General features: G+C 39.2%; 1 pseudogene; it reads left to right on the forward strand.

Moving 5' to 3' along the window:
- The window catches only part of LOC136789184 (ADAMTS-like protein 1), a 108,553-nt pseudogene that overhangs the window by 12,717 nt on the left and 75,029 nt on the right, over positions 1–20,807 (forward strand).

The raw sequence follows: 20,807 nt of genomic DNA on the forward strand, positions 1-20,807 counted from the left end.
AATAATAGCACAGAGAAAATAATATGAGTGGCCCACCTGTACTGTTAAAAACTATAATCCCTTCAAAATGAAAAATCACCAAATCACAGAATTGTAGGGGTTGGAAGGGACCATGAGAGATCATTGGGTCCAATGCCCCTGCCAAAGCAGGTTCCCTAGAGCAGGTTGCCCAGGTAGGCCTCCAGATGGGCCTTGAATATCTCCAGAGAAGGAGACTCCACAGCCTCCCTGGGCAGCCTGTTCCAGTGCTCCATTACCCTCACCGTGAAGAAGTTCTTTCGCGTGTTGGTGTGGAACTTCCTGTGCTCTATCTTGTGGCCATTGCCCCTTGTCCTGTCCCCACAAACCACTGAAAAGAGGTTGGCCAAATCCCTCTGTATCCCACACCTCAGGTATATATACACATTGATGAGATCCCCTCTCAGTCTTCTCTTCTCCAGGCTGAACAGACCCAGGTCTCTCAGCCTTTCCTCATAGGGAAGATGCTCCAGACCCTGTATCATCTTTGTGGCCCTCCACTGGACTCTAACGGTCTTTGAAACAAAACCAATCTTTGTCATTTGCAAGATAGAATGTCTTAGGATAGAGAAATGGAATCACTTTTCATTGTTAGTTTCTCAAAGGTTTTCCTTCAGAATGAAATCTTGCAGTTTTGAGAGCAGTATAAAGAACAGTTCCAAATGTTCCAATAATATATAAAATCCATTTATTTCCATTGTATTACTTCCCGTGTATAGTGCTAGCAATGGATACGAGGGCTATAACAACATGTTATAAGCACCCACAAAAAGTGGGTAGAGAAATGCACAGTATCTGCTCTAAGAGACCAAGTTGTTCCAGTGAGGGATCCTGGTACATACAGGCTGTGGGGGCACCAAGTTCCCCTCTTGGTTTTGGATTCAGGTTTTTCCTTAGTGAAGGGAAGGTCCTTTTGTCAACTAGAGAAAGGTAGTGGATTAAACAACAACAACAAAAAAAAGTGCATACAAAAACTGTAAAGGATGATAATCACAAAACTAAATTTCCTTTCTCTCCCTATCAGGCTGTTCATAGGATTCTCAAGGTAAGAAATGAATTTCCAATAGCTTTAGGTAGACCTACTCTGTGGAACAGATGTATGTATTGCCTTCTGCCCTGGAAGGCAATGCCATTTTTGAGGAAAATGGCACCAAAAGTATAGAATTCGGTCTTTTTTGCTTATTGTAAAGATAGCTGCAAAGTGTTTTGATTAACGTATATATAGACCTTCAGAGGCAAAAATCTGGAGTATGTAAGGGTTCCTAATCAGAGAGACAAGAGTAACAGTCAGAAAAATCCAGAATAGAAATAGAACACTCTTTTAATAATGAGAACGGAAATGAAATGCACTAGGAAAAATAATAATAATAGTAAAAAGCTAAAAAGATGGTGGGCTTTTATCTTTTCATGGTTTTGAATTAAGTTTTAAAGACAGTTTCTGCAGCACAGGTTCAATGGTTGACATTATTTTCCTCAGAACACTGTACGTAGTATATAACAGCCTATTTAGTAAGTTTTAATGACATAGCTGTGTTATCACCTAAGGCAAAGGTGCTTTAGGTTGAATCCTAGAAAAAAGTAGTGGGATTGTGGTGCACATCAGGAGTTTCCAGGACTCCTTACATTGAGAGCTTTTAGGATAAGCATAGGTGCTCTCAGCATTTGTCTTCCTATCTGGAGATGAGATACTCCAAAAGTTCTTGAGAGCCTTTCTACTGTTGCTGGTGAGTTGCCAGCTCAACTCCTACATCATGGTTTTTATGTGTATTTCATTATAGCATGGTGATAAGGTGAAGCATGTATTTTTCATTAAACGGACTTTGGCTTGGACTGGCCTATGCTACTTTTGCTTGCCTGGTTGTTTATGGACATTGCTCACCTTGTGCTCGCTCTTTCCCTCACAGGTTTATTCCTGAGGCTTGGTCCTCCTGTAGTGTCACCTGTGGAGTGGGCAGCCAGGTGCGGCTTGTGAAATGTCAGGTGCTCCTGTCTTTCTCTCAGTCTGTCGCTGACTTGCCCATTGATGAATGTGAAGGTCTAAAACCTGTGTCTCAGAGAGCCTGTTACAGTGGCCCTTGCAGTGGAGAGGCAACTGAATATACCCCAGAGGAAACCGACCTGCTCTATGGCAGCTTGCAGGAATTTGATGAGCTCTATGACTGGCGATATGAGGGCTATACAGAGTGCTCAGAGTCCTGTGGAGGAGGTAAGTGCAAAATGTTTCTGTGTTGCATGTGCTTTCCCTCTTTAAGTGCATGCTTTTCAGTGAGAACACCCATGGACTTGTTCCTTTGATGCATCTATTTGAAAAGGCTTGGATGAAAACTGTAAAATGCCCAAGTGCATGACATGTTTTACACAGGACTTTGAGGCTCCATGTTCTGGCTGTCACCAAGAATGATCAATGTTTCATGTATTACTGTTTCCATGTATCTGCAGATCATTCAGATTGCACTCACACAAAAATTGCTGAAGTGATTTTGTGATACAGGCAAGAATCATATGTCATTTTTAGTTTTTATCTCTTGACTTGTGCTGTGCAAATATAGACGTGGAAACAAATGGTCCTCCCATAGCAGATGCATTTGATTATTGATATTCTAAGGGCTCAGCTGGTTCTGTAACTCCTACCACTAAGTGCCACTAGTTCTGATCTCACTGCTAAGAAAACATATGGTAAAAAAGTACTAATGGTGTAATTGCCTGAAGCTAGCAGACTTGATGCTTGGAGCTTCTCAGTGTTAATCAAGGTCACAGGATCCACATGTTAGGGAATACTAATGTGCTCTGATATTCATTTTTCCCATCATTTTGTCTAGCTAGTTCTGAAAAATAAGCTCTCTCCATTATTTTTAAATTAAATCTTGATTTTGTTAGGTGCTCTCTTTTTACATGAGAAGTTTCAGGCTACATATACATAAATACAGAATGAATACACTAGGACTGGAAACCACTCAATAACTCATGAATGCTTAAGAGTTTGATCTACACAGATTTACCAGTAATATGTTGCAAACTTATAAACAACAGTAATAATTAATGGAAAATAATGCAAGAGGTTTCTAAGCTTACTATTATCTTGCTGATGGTAGTCAGTGTTTAGAGCAGTTCACAAAGAGTTGTCATATCATTGCCTCTATTGCTTTGATTCCTACATAAAAAATCTGACACTAATGTATGCTAAGTGGTGATGAACACTGACTTTACAGGAGTATCTGTCACATATTGAGTCTACTAGTGAGCACTAATGATTTGTCACATTTGCGCTGTGAATACTGAAACCTTAATATCTTCTAGAAATGTCCTGTTGAAATGAAGTCATTTCTCTAAATACAGTGATTATGTGCATATTTTTCCAACATAGACTGAAATGACAGAGACATTTTGCTTTATAATTGTCAGCAAAAACCTTTAGCCAAGATTTCTTTTTGTCTGATGTCAGCTCCAAATTTTGCAGATTAGCAGATGCTAAGTCAGATACTTTTGCAGCCATAGGTGCAAGACAGGTCAAACTAATTTTATTGGTTTTGGAATCTCAAGAGAAGAAATTGGATAGATGCAGAAGTAACCTTTCACCTCCTAGAAGTAGCAACCAGAAGGAATTAGTTAGCCATTTAGTCTGCTGTTAGTGGCTGCATTTCCCAGAGCTGTCATCAAATATCATGTAACAATTATTCTATTCTGGTAGATATAAACATAGAAAATCTCATTTGATGGTATTTTGAAAGTTAACTTAAACTGCTTAGATTCATGTCCCACCCTTATACCATTTTGTATTGCAATTTCCCACTCAGAACTGATTTCTTTTTTTCAGAGAAAGCAATTTTAAAGAGAACAGCTTTTGTTCTGGTAATATTGTCCATAATAGTGCTTAGAATTCACTTATTTGACAAGCAAATTTCTTGAAGTTCATACACTTTTTTTTAATGGTCTCCATACTGTGGAGCTTCTGACAGACAGTAGCTCTTTATATCCTCTAAAGGTACAGTGATCCCTCTGTTGATTTAAAGTTTGTAACCAATCGCCTCATTGACCTATCAAAAACAGAGGATAGATGTTATCAATATGCTGAAATGAATTCCATGTGAGAATCAAGGAGAAGCTGAAAAAAGTGATTTTGAGCACATTTGTTTGCTGCTAGAGCAAGCTAGATTTTTTTTAGTCATTGGCACATACTGTTATAGCCAGCAATCTCTGTCATTACCAGATCTAGGAACAATGGACTAGCTAAGCTCAGGAGGAGCCTTTTTCTTCAATACCCAGGCCATCAGACAGGATTAATAGTCATACTGAAATCTTTATAAGGTAAAAATTTGCAAGAATTTCTGAATGGTAATCACAATGAGCAGAGTAGAATGCTGGTAGAATAGACTAAAATTGTTGGAAATACAATCAGAGATAATTTAGGTGACAGGAGGAAGCATGGGTAATAGAATCGTAGAATCAGAGTTGTAAGGGATCCACAAGGGTCGAGTTCAACTCCTGATGTGGTCCTAATGAGCACACTGTGGGGTTTGGGGACAGTTGTATAGTAAAAGCTGAAGAGCAGTAGTTTCAGAGCTTGACTCCATGAGCTTGATAAAGCCTTCCAACTCTGGATATTCTATGATTCTATGAAATCATCTGGGTTGGGATGGAGAAATGGAGGAGAGGCGGAATTCAAGACCTCACAGTCAATCAGAGTTGGATAGTCAGCTCCGAACCAGGCAATGCAAAAGCGCTGAGGTAATTGATAATCATTGGTCAACAGCTCATTAGTGACACACTTCAGAGAGGAGAAATTGAAACTGTGGAAATAGACCTAGTTTACAAAATTCTGATCTGAAAAGCACATAACAGATGTGTTTAGCCTTATCCCTATCAAACAATGAAATTGTCAGTATGCAGAACTCAGTGGTTTCTTTCCACACAGTTAAGAGAAGTACTTTCCAACATTTCCCTTCCTCAGGACTAGTGGTCCTTTTCCCCTGTGTTCATCAGTTTGGTCTTGCTATTTAGGCCTGCTCAAGTGATCAATGCAAAGTAGAGACCAATAATTTCAACACAGTGCCATTTCCCACCAGTTAGAGAACTGCTTCTGTTCTGCAGACAGGAGCAGTCTGTCCCAGGGGGGAGTCCATATGCCTCGTTTTGCAATATACTCAACAGAAAAACAATTGGGTTGGAAACATACTGAACAAGACAGGGCAGAGAACATATTGTTTATGTATAAATGTGTTTGGGGAGATTACTTGAATAGAAAAATTGTTTGAAAGTATGCGGCCATCTTCTGAAGAATGAAACCCATAGCAATGTTGGCTGACTTAAGAGTCTTCAGTAATTTTGTTGTCGAAAAAATGTCCAAATGTCCCAAAATGTCAAGTTTCTTTCTTCTTTTCAGCACCTGAGTACAGCAGGGATAATGCTTGGGGATAGGGTCACAGGCATGTCCTGAATAGGCTTGCACAAGCACATAGAAACCTATAAATTGTTCAGCATGCCACTTTGCTGTGGACCTCTCTTCAGCCTGTACTGAGAATAAGAGGAATGAATCTACGAATGATTTCAGGAGTGCAGAACCTATGATGAACTACAGTTCTTTGGTCCTGTAGAGCAATATGATGTCATTGTTTGCCTAATGACGTGTTCTGGCGTTAGAAATAGCAAAAAGCATTGATGATTCTGTTACACTGCTCGTGGAGCTGTTTGAGCTTCCCACTTTTCTTCTTCCCCCCTCCCCCCACTGGTATCTTCAAAAGATTGTAAGATATTTTGGAAAACTAATTGCTGATTTTGAAAAGATGATGCAATTGTGAGTTCAGCTAACCTTTTCCCAACTCAGGAGGTTGGGATGAATGTAAAGAGCATACTTCTATCTTGCTTGAACCACTGTGGATTAGATTTTTAGGGAATTTAGGCAAATAACTATCCACACAACCCCCGGGGAAGAAGTAGATCCAGCAGACTTCTTTCACTAAGTAGTCTTTCCTATAACATGTAGTGCTGCAATGCTTGATTTTCTATCTTTCTAACCATGTGATCCAAAAAATCTTGATATGCCTATTTTACAGGAAAACTGAGACAGAGTAACTGGCGTGCATAAGAGTACATGACAAATTTGGTATCAACAAGCATTTTCCAAGTTGTAGCCTAATCATCCAATCTTCCAACTTCTCTCTTAGTCCTCACAGCTACCCCTCTTCTGTACCAGTTCTCAGACACACCTGGCAGTTTTGCATCTCCAGTGCAGGTGTTAGTTTGGATATAGAAAAATAGCTGATACTTGACCTTGTTTTGCTTTACTTTTGTACTTAGAGTAATCTTAGTTTCTTAAAATATAGCGTGCCAACATCAAGGCTATCTTTACACCCTAACCTGCCTGGCTGACAAATAAACAGCATGACTGCACATACTATGAATGGAGGCATCACTGGAGAGCACTGTACATTTTTCTGCCCAGGCAAGGTAAGTAGTGAACGAACCTACAGACTTCTCAATGCTGTTGAGACACACAGTGAGAATGAGAGCAAGGACAAGCCCAGCATCCCATGCAGAGTTTTGATTAGACCATCTCCCTGTCAGCTGGGAAACCAGACATATAAGGTGCAGTAGGCAATGTGTGACTGTTACAGGAAAATTACAAGAGTTACAATTGAAGGCTTGTTCCCAACAGAGGAGAAAAAAGGAATTGCGGGGCTGTCTCTGCCCTTGGATGCCCCTCTGGGTACCGGGAGCTGGCAGTGACCATGCATTTTTGTGTGCAGGTGTCCAGGAGGCTGTGGTGACCTGCCTGAACAAGCAAACCAGGGAGACTGCAGATGAAACATTGTGCATAATGAGCCGCCGTCCTCCACAGCTGCTGAAAGCCTGTAGCCTGGATCCCTGCCCCCCAAGGTATGCATCTTGTATCTTATCACCAGGAGTATATGTTTTCAGGACGTAGGAGAGGTGTGATCATCAGTGAAGATGGCAAACTAATCAGAAAGCTCTTCATGAAGCTGGGGCAAGCAGGATCCATCTGGTTAGGATGCTTAGATGCTAGGTCTGGAAATGTGTGTATAAACTAAAACTTAATATTTGCTACCACTTGATTTTTTTTCAATATTTTGAACAAACATGCTCTTACTTCTGCATTTCAGATATTAATTTCTAATTCTTAGCTTGTTCTGTATATATTCTTAATTTTCTTGAGAGTATTAATTCACTGCCTCAATGGCAGGATTTCACTCTAGAGAGAAAGTTTTCCCAAGAATAATGATAAAGAGCATGCCTTTGTTCTTGAGCCAAATTCAGTGATAGGTCAAAAGTTTTGTGGCAGGATTAATTTCTTCTCAGTAGCATTATCCTGTGAGATTAGCTACAGGGGCTTATAAATGGATTGTTTTACTATGCATCATCGCTTTCTTTTAAAAAAGGAGGAAAAGAAAACAACCATTATATCTTCCATTTACAGTACTGTTGAAGTAACTTATTGTATCAGTTTAAAAGGAATGCCCAATACTTTTTAACTAATAAATATTGAATGATGAGAAGATGAGGTGTATAAAAGAAGCATAAAAATGTGGCCTTAACTGCTGAAAATGTACTGTACAATTCTGTACAATACTTACACATAAGTAAAGATTCATACTTGAAATAAATTGAGGAGGTGTTTTCATTTACAGTTTGATTTGGAGTGAATTAACTACCTATAGAAGGAGTGAGACTGATTAAACAAAGTGTGCTGAATCTGCCGAGTAGGTCTGTCATATCTGCAGTAGCAGAGTAAGCTGTTCTATTTCTGACCATTAAAATTTCCATCTTCAATTAAGTGATCCATTCCTGATAACTTCCTAGTCTCTCTGCTAACATTGTTAAGCATTCAAAATCTCACTGACAGAGGAGTTTGTGGTGTGCAATTACTCATTAGAAATGTAGCTAAGCTGACTTATTTCACAATGTCACCAACTGTTTGTAGAGCTTACTCATTCACAGCCCTGGGAACAATTTGAAGCACTTATAGAGAGGTGAATGACAATGTATTTAATTACTACCCAGCTTATCCACAGATTTGTATTGTTTTAACTATATTGGACAGAGGATTCGTTTTTGTTTTTAATTTAATGAGAATCATAGAATCATGGAATCATTTAGGTTGGAAAAGACATCTAAGATCATTAAGTCCAACCATTAACCTAGCACTGCCAAGTCTACCATGAGACCATGTCCTTAAGCTCTACATCTACAAATCTTCTGAAGACCTCCAGGGATGGTGAGTCAACTACTTCACTGGGCAGCCTGTTCCAACGCCGCACAACCCTTTCAGAGAAGAAATTTTTCCTAATACCCAACTTAAACCTCCCCTGGTGCAACTTGAGGCTATTTCCTCTTGTTCTATCACTTGTTGCATAAGAGAATGTACAGACCCCCACCCCACTACAACCTGCTACAACCATTTATAGTAGTCACACTGTCACAGCTCCTGATCTAAACAAAGTTGTTCTTATATGTCAGACAAGTTTATTCCTCTTCCCACAAGGAAGCGGACTGTACTGTCTAAAGCTAAGATTTTCTCCAAGATCTAAGAAACAGTTTCTCATTCAGAGAAAGTTAGGGGAGAAGTGTATTAAACTGCCATTCTATAGACCCTGCATTGTGCCCACAGATCAGTACTGTTACAGCTATTTGAGTCGAGATACAAAGTGTTTTATTAGAAATTTGATTTTATACGTAGTAACCTCTCTGACACCATCATTTTAAATATAACCATAACCTTTCCTTTCATGTATTTTTGGGTTAGACTCAAATCTTGGTAGATTCTCCCATGAATCTAAAAACTTAATTATGTCTGTTTCATTTCGTTGTCAAATGAGTTTAGAACATTCTCACTCTGCATGAGGAACTCCATTTTTTTATTGCAGAAAAATGAGTAAGTTACTAAATAGATTATCAGTACAAGCATCAGGGTCTCAAAGGGGAAGTTAAAGAAACAATATTGGGTCTGGATGTGCCCTTGGAACAAGATTCTTGCATTGCCTGACTGTTGCAAAAATTGGGTGTTGCAAAAAGAACTGCAAAGAAAAAACATTCAAACATAAGCAGGCATTGGGAATCTCTCAAGTTCAGCCTGTCCTGGTTCCAGTTAGGACAGAGTTAATTTTTCCTCCTAGTAGCTGGTAGGGTGCTATGTTTTGGATTAGGATGAGAAGAGCGCTGATAACATGCTGATGTTTTAATTGTTGCAGAGCAGTGTTTACACCAGGCCAAGGACTTTTCAGCTTCTCGCTCTGTCCTGCCAGCGGGCAGGCTAGGGGTGCAGCAGGAGCTGGGAGGGGACAGACCCAGGACAGCTGACCCAAACTGTCCAAAGGGGTATTCCATACCATCTGATGTCATGCTAAACAATATATAGGGGTGGCTGGCCGGGGTGGGGGCGCCGGCTGCTCGGGGATAGGCTGGGCATCGGTCAGCAGGTGGTGAGCAATTGCATTGTGTATCACTTGTTTCTTACACATTATTATTAGTAATACTATTATCATTATCACTATTATTATTATTGTTATTATTATATTCCTGTCTTAATAAACTGTCTTTATCTCAACTCACAGGCTTCACTTTCCCGTTTCTCTCCCCCATCCCAGAGAGGGAGGGGGGAGGGGGAGCGAACGGCTGTGTGGTGTTTAGCTGCCAGCCGGGTTAAACCACAACACAGCCACAGTACCATAAGTATATACATACATTCTCCTCTTCTCCTGCTGAGAGAGAGAGAGAGAGAGATGCATGCCTGATTTTGAAAGACAGCCTGTTTGTACCTTTTGCACTGCTAGAATAGTTCAAGAACAGTTCATCCTAACAAAAATATTATCCCTGTAATACTGCCAGCCAGGTCAGCAAGAAGCTCATGTTATCTGCTGTTTCTGTGGCAGTACTGCTCACAAAACTTGGACTTGTTAGAGAATTACTTAAGCCCACTCACTGTTGTCTGAACACTGCCTCATTCATGAATCTGCTTTCTTTGTCCATTCAGTCTAGTGATGACATCTCCTTCTCTTCTTTCCTGGACTGATCATTTCAGGAAAGGAATCTTTGGACTTGAGGAGAGTCCTATTGCTCAGTGGAACAAAACCACATGTTCATGAATGTTGATCTTACAGATAGGCAAGTCAGGTTTCTTGTATATTCTTTCCAAGCCATTTACATGTATTTCCAACAATCTCGTTTCTAAAATGCTTCATTTTAGATATTGTACAGATTACAAATGATCAGTTCATTGCCCATCCTTCTCACCTGCTGAGCTTTTTCTTTCTTTGTCTTCTGGTATCTGCAAGCTTGTTGATTTCTTCTTCAAGAACAGCTGTTTTTTAACATTTTCCATATGGCATAAACTTAGGCCTATGAAAAGGTGTTGGCTTACAAGACAGAGCCAAGCATGGAGTGCACCAGTGTGAACAGAGACAGGGAGCTTTGGACATAAAGCAGCTCTGGTCTGGGTAGCGGGGTTTGAACTTAAACTCTCCCTCTACTTCTTCAGAGAAGTGTGCGAGAGGACTTCATAAACTGGTAGGCACAATATATTTGACAAATTAGTGGTTCTTGTGTTTTTGCATTACTTTGGTGTAGGTTTAGGGCAAGGGATATTATCCTGCTCCACTGTAGTTTCCAAAATACGTGTTCCACCCTGCAGTCCTCATTCATGGCCTGCCATCTGCCATTACAAGTACAATTTGTGCACTTTCTGTCTTATTCCTCAAACCTTCCTGTATTACCTCTTAACTAGATTTCCACCTTTACACTACATACTCTGCTTCACAACTGTTTACTATATTCATCTTTGAAAGGGGTTACAGAAGACTTAGTTTCAGTGTATTACACATGAAGCACTGAACAACATCCTCGTAAGAAGTTGATGCTTTGAGCATTAGCCCAAGTCTAAACTTGAGCCAAAAAACAACTCATTTGTTTATCATGCCTAATCTGGTCTGTGCACCTATATCAAACACAGCCATTGCTACCATTTATCTCAGTGTCTCAATTATCACACAATGTAAAATTCTTCTGTGAGATACATTTCTGTATTCAGTATGCCTGCTAATCTCTCAAAACAGTTCTCTGCCAAACAGATTCACTTACCTGAAGTTGCCATTCATGTTGCCCCATATGCATTCTGCATCTGCTGTAGTCCCTTGAAAGACCCACTGGACAACCTCTGACTGTTCAAAATGTTGGCATAAAAACACAAACCCTCTTTTCTGACCTGATCTAATGGTTGATGAACTCTGCCTTCAGTTCAAGGAGCAGCAAGAGTTATTTGCTGTAAGGAACCATATATTGCTTGAAGTATGTCAGAAAGTTACTCCAGCAACCAAAATTGCCATTTGTAGAGTTGTTGCATATTCCATTTACCCTCTGTTCTTCTTTGACCTCTGAGTTCCTCCTGTATTTTCCTCCATTTGGCTCTGTTATATAAATATTGGCTCTCTGCCACTTTCAGCTATAATGAACTGCAATATTCACTGATACCAATAAGCCTAGAGAGTGAATGCAGGCCACTTCTGTCATCTCCCAGAACACTCTCACTGAGCCTTTGATCTGCATGCATGTGTTGGCTGCATAGGCTTCTCTTTTAATGGATTACCTTCACTTGCAAGGAAGATGTTTTTTGAAGAAAAGATCCTTACTCTTCCTTGTGCACAGCAGCCCCCTGAATCTTACCCTGCCTGTTGCACAGAGCAGTTCTGCTCCCTTGTCACATTAGAAATACTGAAAATTAGGCTGTAAAATTTTGTCGGACTAGCACTGGACAACAACTAAGTATGACTTATTTCTCTGTTGCTACTCTTAATTACAAATAACTTTACCTTTTAAGTTTTATTTCTTAATAAAGTATCAACTTTTTCAAATATTAGTTACATCTCACTTTTCCTCTGAGATATATGCATACTTTTCGTGTATTTCTAATGTTATCTCTAATCTCTAACACAGACTGAGTTATGGAAGTAGGGAGATTACTTCCTAGAGACACGACTCAATGTTTTACCATCCATTCTTAGCTCTCACACTTCACTTCAAAGGAGTCTGATTTTACAGTGAATAATTTAACAGCTGAATGGAAAATTAGTTGTATTTAAATCATTACTTTTTATGCCCCTTTCTTTGAAACTAGTTCGATTATAAAGCCAGGAACTCACCTTGGAGTCCTCATCTTAGTCCTGTAGCCTCACAGGAAACAATGCTTCCCATCCAGGATTAACACTAATTCTCTCTGCTGCCCAAAGTTGAAGATCACATTCTGAATGGTATTTAAGACCTGACACTGAAGATACTTACTCAACCCAAGAAAAATCTGCTAAAGAATTCTCATGAAAGCTTTTCTCACTAATAAAATAGGAAGATGTGCCACAAACACAGCTCCAGATCAATAACAGAAAAGAAAGGGAGAAGTATGTGCTCCCATTAGACTTCTTCTCACTATGCAGCATCCCATGCAGGATGCACAGGCTGAGGACAGGAGGCAGCCAATATTAATGTAGTATGTGATTTAGTCCATTGCATGTGCATATACACAGCTGCCACCACTCCCTTGTGCACTGAGTAATGTTTCTATGCAGGCAGGTGTCAGATGTTAAGTAAGATGCTTCCAGGCAAACTTCTCTCCACACTGATGAATGTTTATTTTAGAAAGAAAAAAAAAAAAAAAAGAAGAGTTCTTTTGTATCACTTTCATATGGTTTAACCGCATAAAAATGACAACAATTTCATTTTTTTAGAACTAGTTTGTGAGGTCTTTGTGTAGAAGGGTATTTACTTCTCCTGTGCAGTATTCAATTTTCTTGGCAGTGCTTAAAGGGATTCTGTCAGGACGAACATTGTGTATCTCTAGAAAATGTCCTTCACTTATAACACCTAACAGCTTAGTATGCTTTGTTTTTACCATATATACCATGCATACAGGGACTGATCCAAAGCCATTCTCTCCACAGGGATGCTTTGGTTCAAGCTTATATATTTTTTTTTTAAGTTCTGCCTACATCGTTTACTTTTTCCAGGCTGACTATGGGGGTGCAAGAGTGTTTTGTTCTGAAAGGTAATGGCTCCACAGGGGCAGCTGCTCTGATTCTAGCAGCCTCTCCTGCCATGAGTAGCTGGTTAATAACTGGTGTCATTTTCTGGTCTAGCTAGCTAGCAGAATTATTATGTGGGGTCCAGTTTCTGTAGAAAAGAGAAGGAAGTTTCAAAACTGAGGCAACAGTACATTATTGTCCCTGTTGTTATTTGCAACACACTAATGCCTAGAGGCTCCTGTCTAGCTGGGAGTCCCATTGTGCTAGGCAGTAGATAAAGACAGAGAAAGAGATCATCCCTGCTGCAAAACTACAGACTAAGCAGACAGCATGGATGAAACCCAAGAGAAAAGAAAGTATTGTTACGCCTTTGCAAATCTGAAGTTGGGAAATGTGGGAGAAGAGCATGAAGCCCAGCACTTGAGTGTTCTCATTGTACTCAAAGGGGCTATTCACAAACTCACAGGCTAGCCTGTGTCTCAGCAGTGCTGGTCTCAGTCACCTCTGGAGTCCGGTGAAGAGCCAGGAGAAGGGTTCTGTTCACGCAGTCCCTCGGTTCTTCACCCGAAATGCTTAGCCACGATATAGCATTGCTACTTTTTGTCTTGTCACAAGAAAGAGGGAAAGTTCATTTATAAATAAAATTAGTTGGATAGAACTATTTAGAAGCTCACGCTCATGTTAAGTGTTAGGGGCTTTTTTGTTTTCCCTTTAAACAGCTTGACATTGGGTTCAAGTGTCCAGGCTATGTTCTATTGAATATGTGAGCCCTCACAAAACTTGAAACTCCTTGAAGTATAGCGTGTTAAAGTTGAATTTATCATTTGCAGGCAAGATTTCTGTTAAGTATGTTGAAAGAATGTTCTTTATAAGAAAATGGCATTATTAGCTATTTTTTAAAAGCACCTCTAATATTTTTACAGTAATGGCAAAGAGTAATTGTGTTGTGATATAAATATAGATTTTCAGATCATTGGCCCCTTTTTTGGCAATTTGGAGCTTTGCAATTGTTCTCTTTCTTTAATTTAAAGGATCTGCAAATGCTCACGTTTTAAAAGATACTGAGCATGATGAATTGTGGAAAGTGCATGTTTACCTGAAATTAAGCACATGCATAAGCACTGCCCAGAGAAGCCTGACTCACTCAATAAGTATGTTCCAGAAAATTAGTTACTCCTTGACCTATAAAAATTACAATAGTTATTGATAAAATCACTATTTAATAACATATTACAGATTATAATTATAATTCATAATATGAACTGACTGATATTTCCTAGCTGGGTATTATCTTTTCCTAAAATATGACCATTATTAATTCACTTTTGTTATTTTATAGTTACTGGAGGTGCAAGAAATTTAGTGCTCAGGTTGGTCTGGCTTTTCACGGTCTTCTGTTGAGTTTTAGACCACACGCATAACATTGTGTATAAAAATTAATAAATAAAGGAAAACCACTGCTTTGAGCAATCAAATCAGGTTCACTAGTTCATTCAGACAAATGTATGTGTCCAAATCACCAATTCTAAAAAGTAAAAATAAAAAATAAAAATTAAAAAATACTGAGGCATCGCAACAGTCTGCAAGAAGCAGGAGATGGTTCATCTGGAAAGTGCCAAGTTTCTATGATCAGTTTAGTGTTTTGAATTTGTGATGATACCTGAAATAATCTGAGTTTTAAGACCATCCTCTGCTCACTACACTTTCCTTTTACCTTTTGAACGCCGTTGTTTGTTTTTTTAATGAAATACAACAATTGAAATATTTTAAAGACTAGGTTGTGCTTAAATACATAACTGCTATTTAGGCATTTAGGAGATGGAAACAGAAAAGTGATGAAATCATAGACCTAGAGCTAGGACAAGCCAGGGGCTTGGGGGAACAGATATGCCAAAGTTCTGCTGTGAAAAAGGCTAAAAAGCTACTGCTTCTCTGTTGCTACATATTCATATAGGTTTGGGCACTAGTGGTGGAGAAAGAAGGAGGGATCAAAAGAATATTCCAGAACAAACCCATGCAATCTCTTCAATGGGCTTTGGTAAGCACTACAGGAAGTACCAAACCAATGACTTCAGCTGGACTATAAACTAGCAAGAATGCAAATTTTTCCTAAAGTCTACCCCATAACAACAACCACAGTCAGCGTACAAAGATGCCAAACCCAATTGTGTGAGCTTTCCTTAGCTTGATCCTGTAACTACCTAATTTACCTTTTTAAGTGTAAGATTATCCTACTTGAATTTTAATTCTGGCATTATCAGTTGCATGCAGGATATCATGCCATTCTTCTCCTTTAAATTTATTTTTTTATTATTTTTTGCAAGTCATACTAATTGGAAAAGTCAGTTCGGTGTGGCCAAATCATCAAAAATATAAATAAATAAATAAAAAGACAGAGGAATGTGCAAATAAAGACCATATGAAATAAGAAACGGATTATTTGAGCTCACATTTCATAACACTCTACAGTAAGGATAAAACTGTATTACTGCAGCAAGACAATACTAAAAAAAATTAAAAATAAAAAGAATTACTATCTCCAACAGAAGAAAGATAGGTTATAAACTACTTGTAGTAGTACTCTCCTACCTATTTTACAAAGTGGTGCAATCACCTTTAGCTATTATAAAATAATCCTACAGTCCTGTGATTCTATTCAATAAGGTTATCACTGATCTCTCTCTATTTGTGTAGGACTGTGAAATTCTGCCAATCATCTATATCGTCTGTGATTTTGGTTACTTGCATATCCCTACTCTACTTTGCATATCCCTACTCTAATCTACAGTCTTTGCTTTGTATCTATGAAAGCCCAAAATGTCAATGAAAACACAAGGGTAAGAGAGAATTTGACCTCATATTTCCTGAGCACCTCTGAGAACTCTCCTATTTAGAGCAGCTGGAAGGAATTGTGAATAAAATTATATTATGGGTAGGGCAACAGATGCAACCTGCAACAGAAAATTCAAACATTAGGAAAAAAAATCCTTTCTCTTTATTGAAATGCAACATTTCTTTCTGGAAGAAGAAACAGTCACCCTCTTCTGCAGAAGCCAAGATCTCCAAAGAGTTTATGTGGCCTGCTGGCCACTGAGATGTGAACTGCCAACAGAAACATTGTGCTCTTATACCAATAACAAACAATGAGTTGCTGGAGGCAACAGCTATTACCATCACTTGAATAAAAGCAACTTTAGCAACTAACCATGTATGAAAATAGATTCTGAAATAAGAAAATGCCTTCTTTTCAGCACCTACTCAAACATCTCAGTTTAGATCGTGCCAAAAACTGAAAGGTAGCTGATATCCACATTAATTCTGACTGACAATTTTATGGGAAAATCTGGGAAGACCTATCCCCCAAGATCATTCATATGGAGAACATACTCCAGATTAGTTTAGCTGGCTGCCAGATGTCACTCCTATTCCACTGCTAAATAGCTCCCAGTATCAGACTTAAGTGGCCTTCAGTGTATTACAGACTGGAAAGTGGCCATAACAACTTCTTCCTCACTATGCAGGGTGTATTGATTTTTAGAAAGGGTTAAACACATTTTTCTGGTTGTTAATGGCAAAATGCAGAATAGAGCTGTGGCATTTAGGGAAGAGGAGGTAGATTTCACTACCAAGGCTGTTGTCTAAAAGCAAACTAGAGTGTCATTAATATTGCATACAGTGATGCTCAGGGCAAATCCTGTCCTACTATAAAATCAAAGTAATCAGCAGATGGGGCACAGAAGGGGAGCAGAGTGGCGTTTTTGGCCTTTGCATTATTATCTACTGAGGAAAATATATTTCTTACCTACAATCTTTTAAATTTGTTTATGGATATTATTGAGAGAGAGGGAACAAATACACAGCACAACTTTATAAAATAAAAAGAGAAGTTAGAATAGTTCTGTGAGAGTAGGATGATGGTTTTTTTTCCATAAAATGTTTACTAACATGGTGCATTTTAAACATGCTGAGCCGTTTCCATTGACTGCTAATCCTAAACTATCAGAGTTTTTCCCCATAGCTCCTTCATAAATTCTGCTTCTTGTTGCTGACATGTTTCATAACTTTCCTTCATTGTCTCCCTCGGTCCTGTTGGAGCCAGAGGGTGTCTTTCATCATCATCACTCCTTTTAGTTTCTGCCTGGCTTTGCTTTCTACAAGGGCAGGTTGTCTGAGCTTTCCTTGTCCTGAATGTTTAATTTACTCCCCTGACAATCAGTTTCAGTAACATCATGCAGGCAAGAAAGCTATTCTTCAGGATTAGAAAAAGTGTCAGTATCTGGCTTTTGTACTTTCGTTTTGGATGTAGGAGTATGCTCATGTCAGTCTAGTGTTTTGTCTGAAGTGGATGGGAAGACTATTCTCTTATATTCTCACTCTGAATACAAGACTTCTTTGTATATGTGTTTCTGTATATCTCTGAATTGCCTTCTAGTAGAGTACAAGAGTGAGACTTGACATTTTAAGCAATTTTCTGTGTATCGCTGACAGAATTAGAGGGTGTTTTCGGTACTGACAAACACCAGAAATCTGGTTTTCATGTGATAAACACTGAAAATGAGCCATGAAAAATCCTGTTGATTCAGAATTTACACAGCTAGCACAGAGAAAGGTTGGGTCAGTAGTAGTTGTTTACCCAGACAGTAAAGAGGGTCTTTCTGCTCTCCTGTTACATCTTTCAAGGCCATAGCACACCCTACTCAACAACAAGAAAAAGCCTGCCAGGAACCCCAGAAACTCCCCCGGATTTTCTGGAAGAAATTCCTACTCAGGAATTCATCGATGTATTCCTCTGATGAATATTGTTACTAGCTTTTTTTCTTTTGGTTAAAGACAGAAAAGAACCAGCTAATGAAGTCCATTCAGTCTTGAAATACATTATCTAGGCTCCTGCCCATCAAAAACTTTTAATGTAGAACACAAAACTTGTTCTTATGATATTGCAGGAGTCCAAGAGACCTGAAGCCCAAGAGCTTCTAACAAAAACCAAAAATGCAGACGAACAGTTAATACTCTTCTTAACCTCATCCTTCAGCTACAAGAAGGGTCACTTTGGTCAGAAAAGGAGAAATCCCTTTCATTTACTGCTTCTTCACTCCGTCATTTTGAAAAGAGAAGGATTAAGGCTACTTCATATTGTGCTTAAGGTTTTCTCTCCTGACCCCTTCACAGATGGGAGATTGGGAAATGGAGCACCTGCAGTCTTACCTGTGGGGTTGGATTGCAGACACGAGATGTCGTCTGTTCTCACCTATTATCAAGAGAAACTAACGAGACCGTGATCTTGGCAGATGAATTGTGCCATAAACCTAAGCCATCCCTCGTGCAAGCCTGTAATCGCTTTGACTGCCCACCCTCCTGGTATCCTACAGAATGGCAAGAGGTAAGAATGTGTGAGTTAATCTCATTTTATGATTATTAAAATAGTCATGCATGATCAGTAGATTGTTTTGAGTTAGCCTATTAAGAGGATTCATTAATCATTCTAATGAGCTATTAAAAAATGAAAAAGTGTGGCTTTTTGCTCCTTAATGAAAATGAATCAGGATTTTCAGAGGCAAATAATGGCCATTGCTATTTCTAATGCAAGATTACTGAAAACTTTTAATGGCTGACCATAGGTTCCAAACAAAAAGATCTGTAATGTGATCGTCAGCTGGAGTCAGTGGATTCCAGTTAGTAGTGAATTTCTAGGTTTCTAGGAACACAAAGCTACAACAATCAGGGAGGAGAGGATCTCTGGAGCATGATGGGTATTCCTTCCATTCTCAAATAAGAATTTAGTTTAGGGCAAGAAACACTCCTCATCCTTCAAAGTCACAAATAAGTGTGAGGTACTTCACGAAATGCATGCCTTTTTACACTAATATTGAAAATTTCAGTCTACTCAATGGATCTGTACAAGGCTTTCTGTCTTTGGTAGGCTACCTGAAATAAGTTTATTTGCTGCCATCTGGTTGCAAATGAAAATACACAATTCAAAAGACTTAAAGGTGTTTATGTTGGATATGATACTGCAGAAGGAAGAAATTATACTGTTGGGCTGTTGAGAGGAATGGGAAAATTCACTGTACAGTGGAGGTGCAAGCAAAATGTCTATTTAAACCTTCAGTTCTGCTGGGTGTAAGGATTCATTCCATGTTATCAAAAAGCCATGAGCAGTTGGCACTGTGCTTACATATTACTCCCAGTCTCCATCTATAAAATCTGCCTTTGACTTAACAGCCAAGGAGATGTTAATGTACTTACCTAATGAAGCTGTTAAATCTGTGAAGCCATACTTCATGGGAGACCTCTGGATTTGGGCAGCCTTCCCAGTAACCAAAATTTATGCCAGCCTGATGTTCTGTCAAAACTAGATAACTAGCCTATGGCATTAGTCCTTTGTTTAAAACAATTGAGTTATATTTCATGCTTTAACATTAATTTGTCTACTGATATTCACATACACATATTTGCTTAGTTGTACTTTTCAGTGTTGCTAGGCTGTATCCACACATGAATGCTATATTGGTAAATAGCTTTTTACTAACACGTAATATAATAAAGTTAGCATATGCTATAAGATGTGCCTGTGCTAGTTAAAAAGCCTATAATTGGCCATAGTCCTTACAGAAAGCAATTTTCTGCAACTTTATTTGAACAGCCAGAAGAGACATTCATTATATGATACTCAATGTCTTCCTCAATAGTGTAATCACACACATTTTTGCCTGTCTAAAGTAATGTTTTAGGCATTTTTTATATCTGCACAGAGGCTCTCAATCTTGTTGAAAGATGAAACAGATCTTAGGGAGGATGGCACTCAAGTGTAAAGGCTTTAACAGGAATCAGGAATTAAATAAGACTGTCCAGGTTGCACCTCTTGTGTTAACTGCTGTCTTCTCTGGACTAGGTGGAGACAGAGGATGTGTGCTGCATTTCACTGCTGTGGATTAACTAAGGTCCTCTACACTTTGCAGGAAGGACAGCTGCATATTCAGCTCCTCATTATGTGGCCACTGAATAGTTCTTGTGACTCCCTTTTACCAGGAGAAAATGACATAAACAATGCACTTCTCTACATGTAGTCATCTGCCTCTGTTGAGAACAGTATAGTGCAAGAAAAAATAAATTAATCCACTAAAATTAATTTCCATCCTCTCATTTTTTAAAGATGTCTGTCTTCCTTCTTTGCACCACCAACCTGTGTACATAAGAGGTCCACCCTGTAGCAAAGCCAGGCCTGGCAGTTCTGTCTCACACAGGTTTCCTGTGGATGGCCTCTATGTGAAAACCTGCATCAACAGGCCAGTGCATTGCACTTTGTCATTATTACCACTGGTTGACTCCTGGGATGTGCAAGGGAAGAGACCATCTGGATGGGATGTTGGTAGCTGAGACTTCATCTGGAGGCGAGCCCCAGCCACACAGCAGGGCTGCCAAGTCAGGGGGTAGCCAGCATGGCTGCACATTGTTTCAGGAGGGAGTACCCAGCAGCCCAAATCCTGCAGGAGGCTTCTTGGAAGACAAACCTACAGACCTTACAGAGGTCTCCACATCACCCTGAGACCCTGAGAGGTGTTCCCACCTGTGGAGAGACAGAGGGCCATGCAGGAAGGTGCCTGTAAAGCTTCGCAGGCAGTGGAGGGAAACATCTGCACCCCACGTGGCACCATTTGAAGCCATTTCTTTGATTTAATCTATGAAGTTCATCATGCTTTTCCAAGCACTCTCTCAAAATAATTTTAAGCAAAGAAACAAACAAACAAAATTGCAATGCACAGCATTTTC

This window comes from Anser cygnoides, unplaced genomic scaffold (assembly GCF_040182565.1).
Source record: "Anser cygnoides isolate HZ-2024a breed goose unplaced genomic scaffold, Taihu_goose_T2T_genome scaffold_42_1, whole genome shotgun sequence".
Classification (NCBI taxonomy): domain Eukaryota; kingdom Metazoa; phylum Chordata; class Aves; order Anseriformes; family Anatidae; genus Anser; species Anser cygnoides.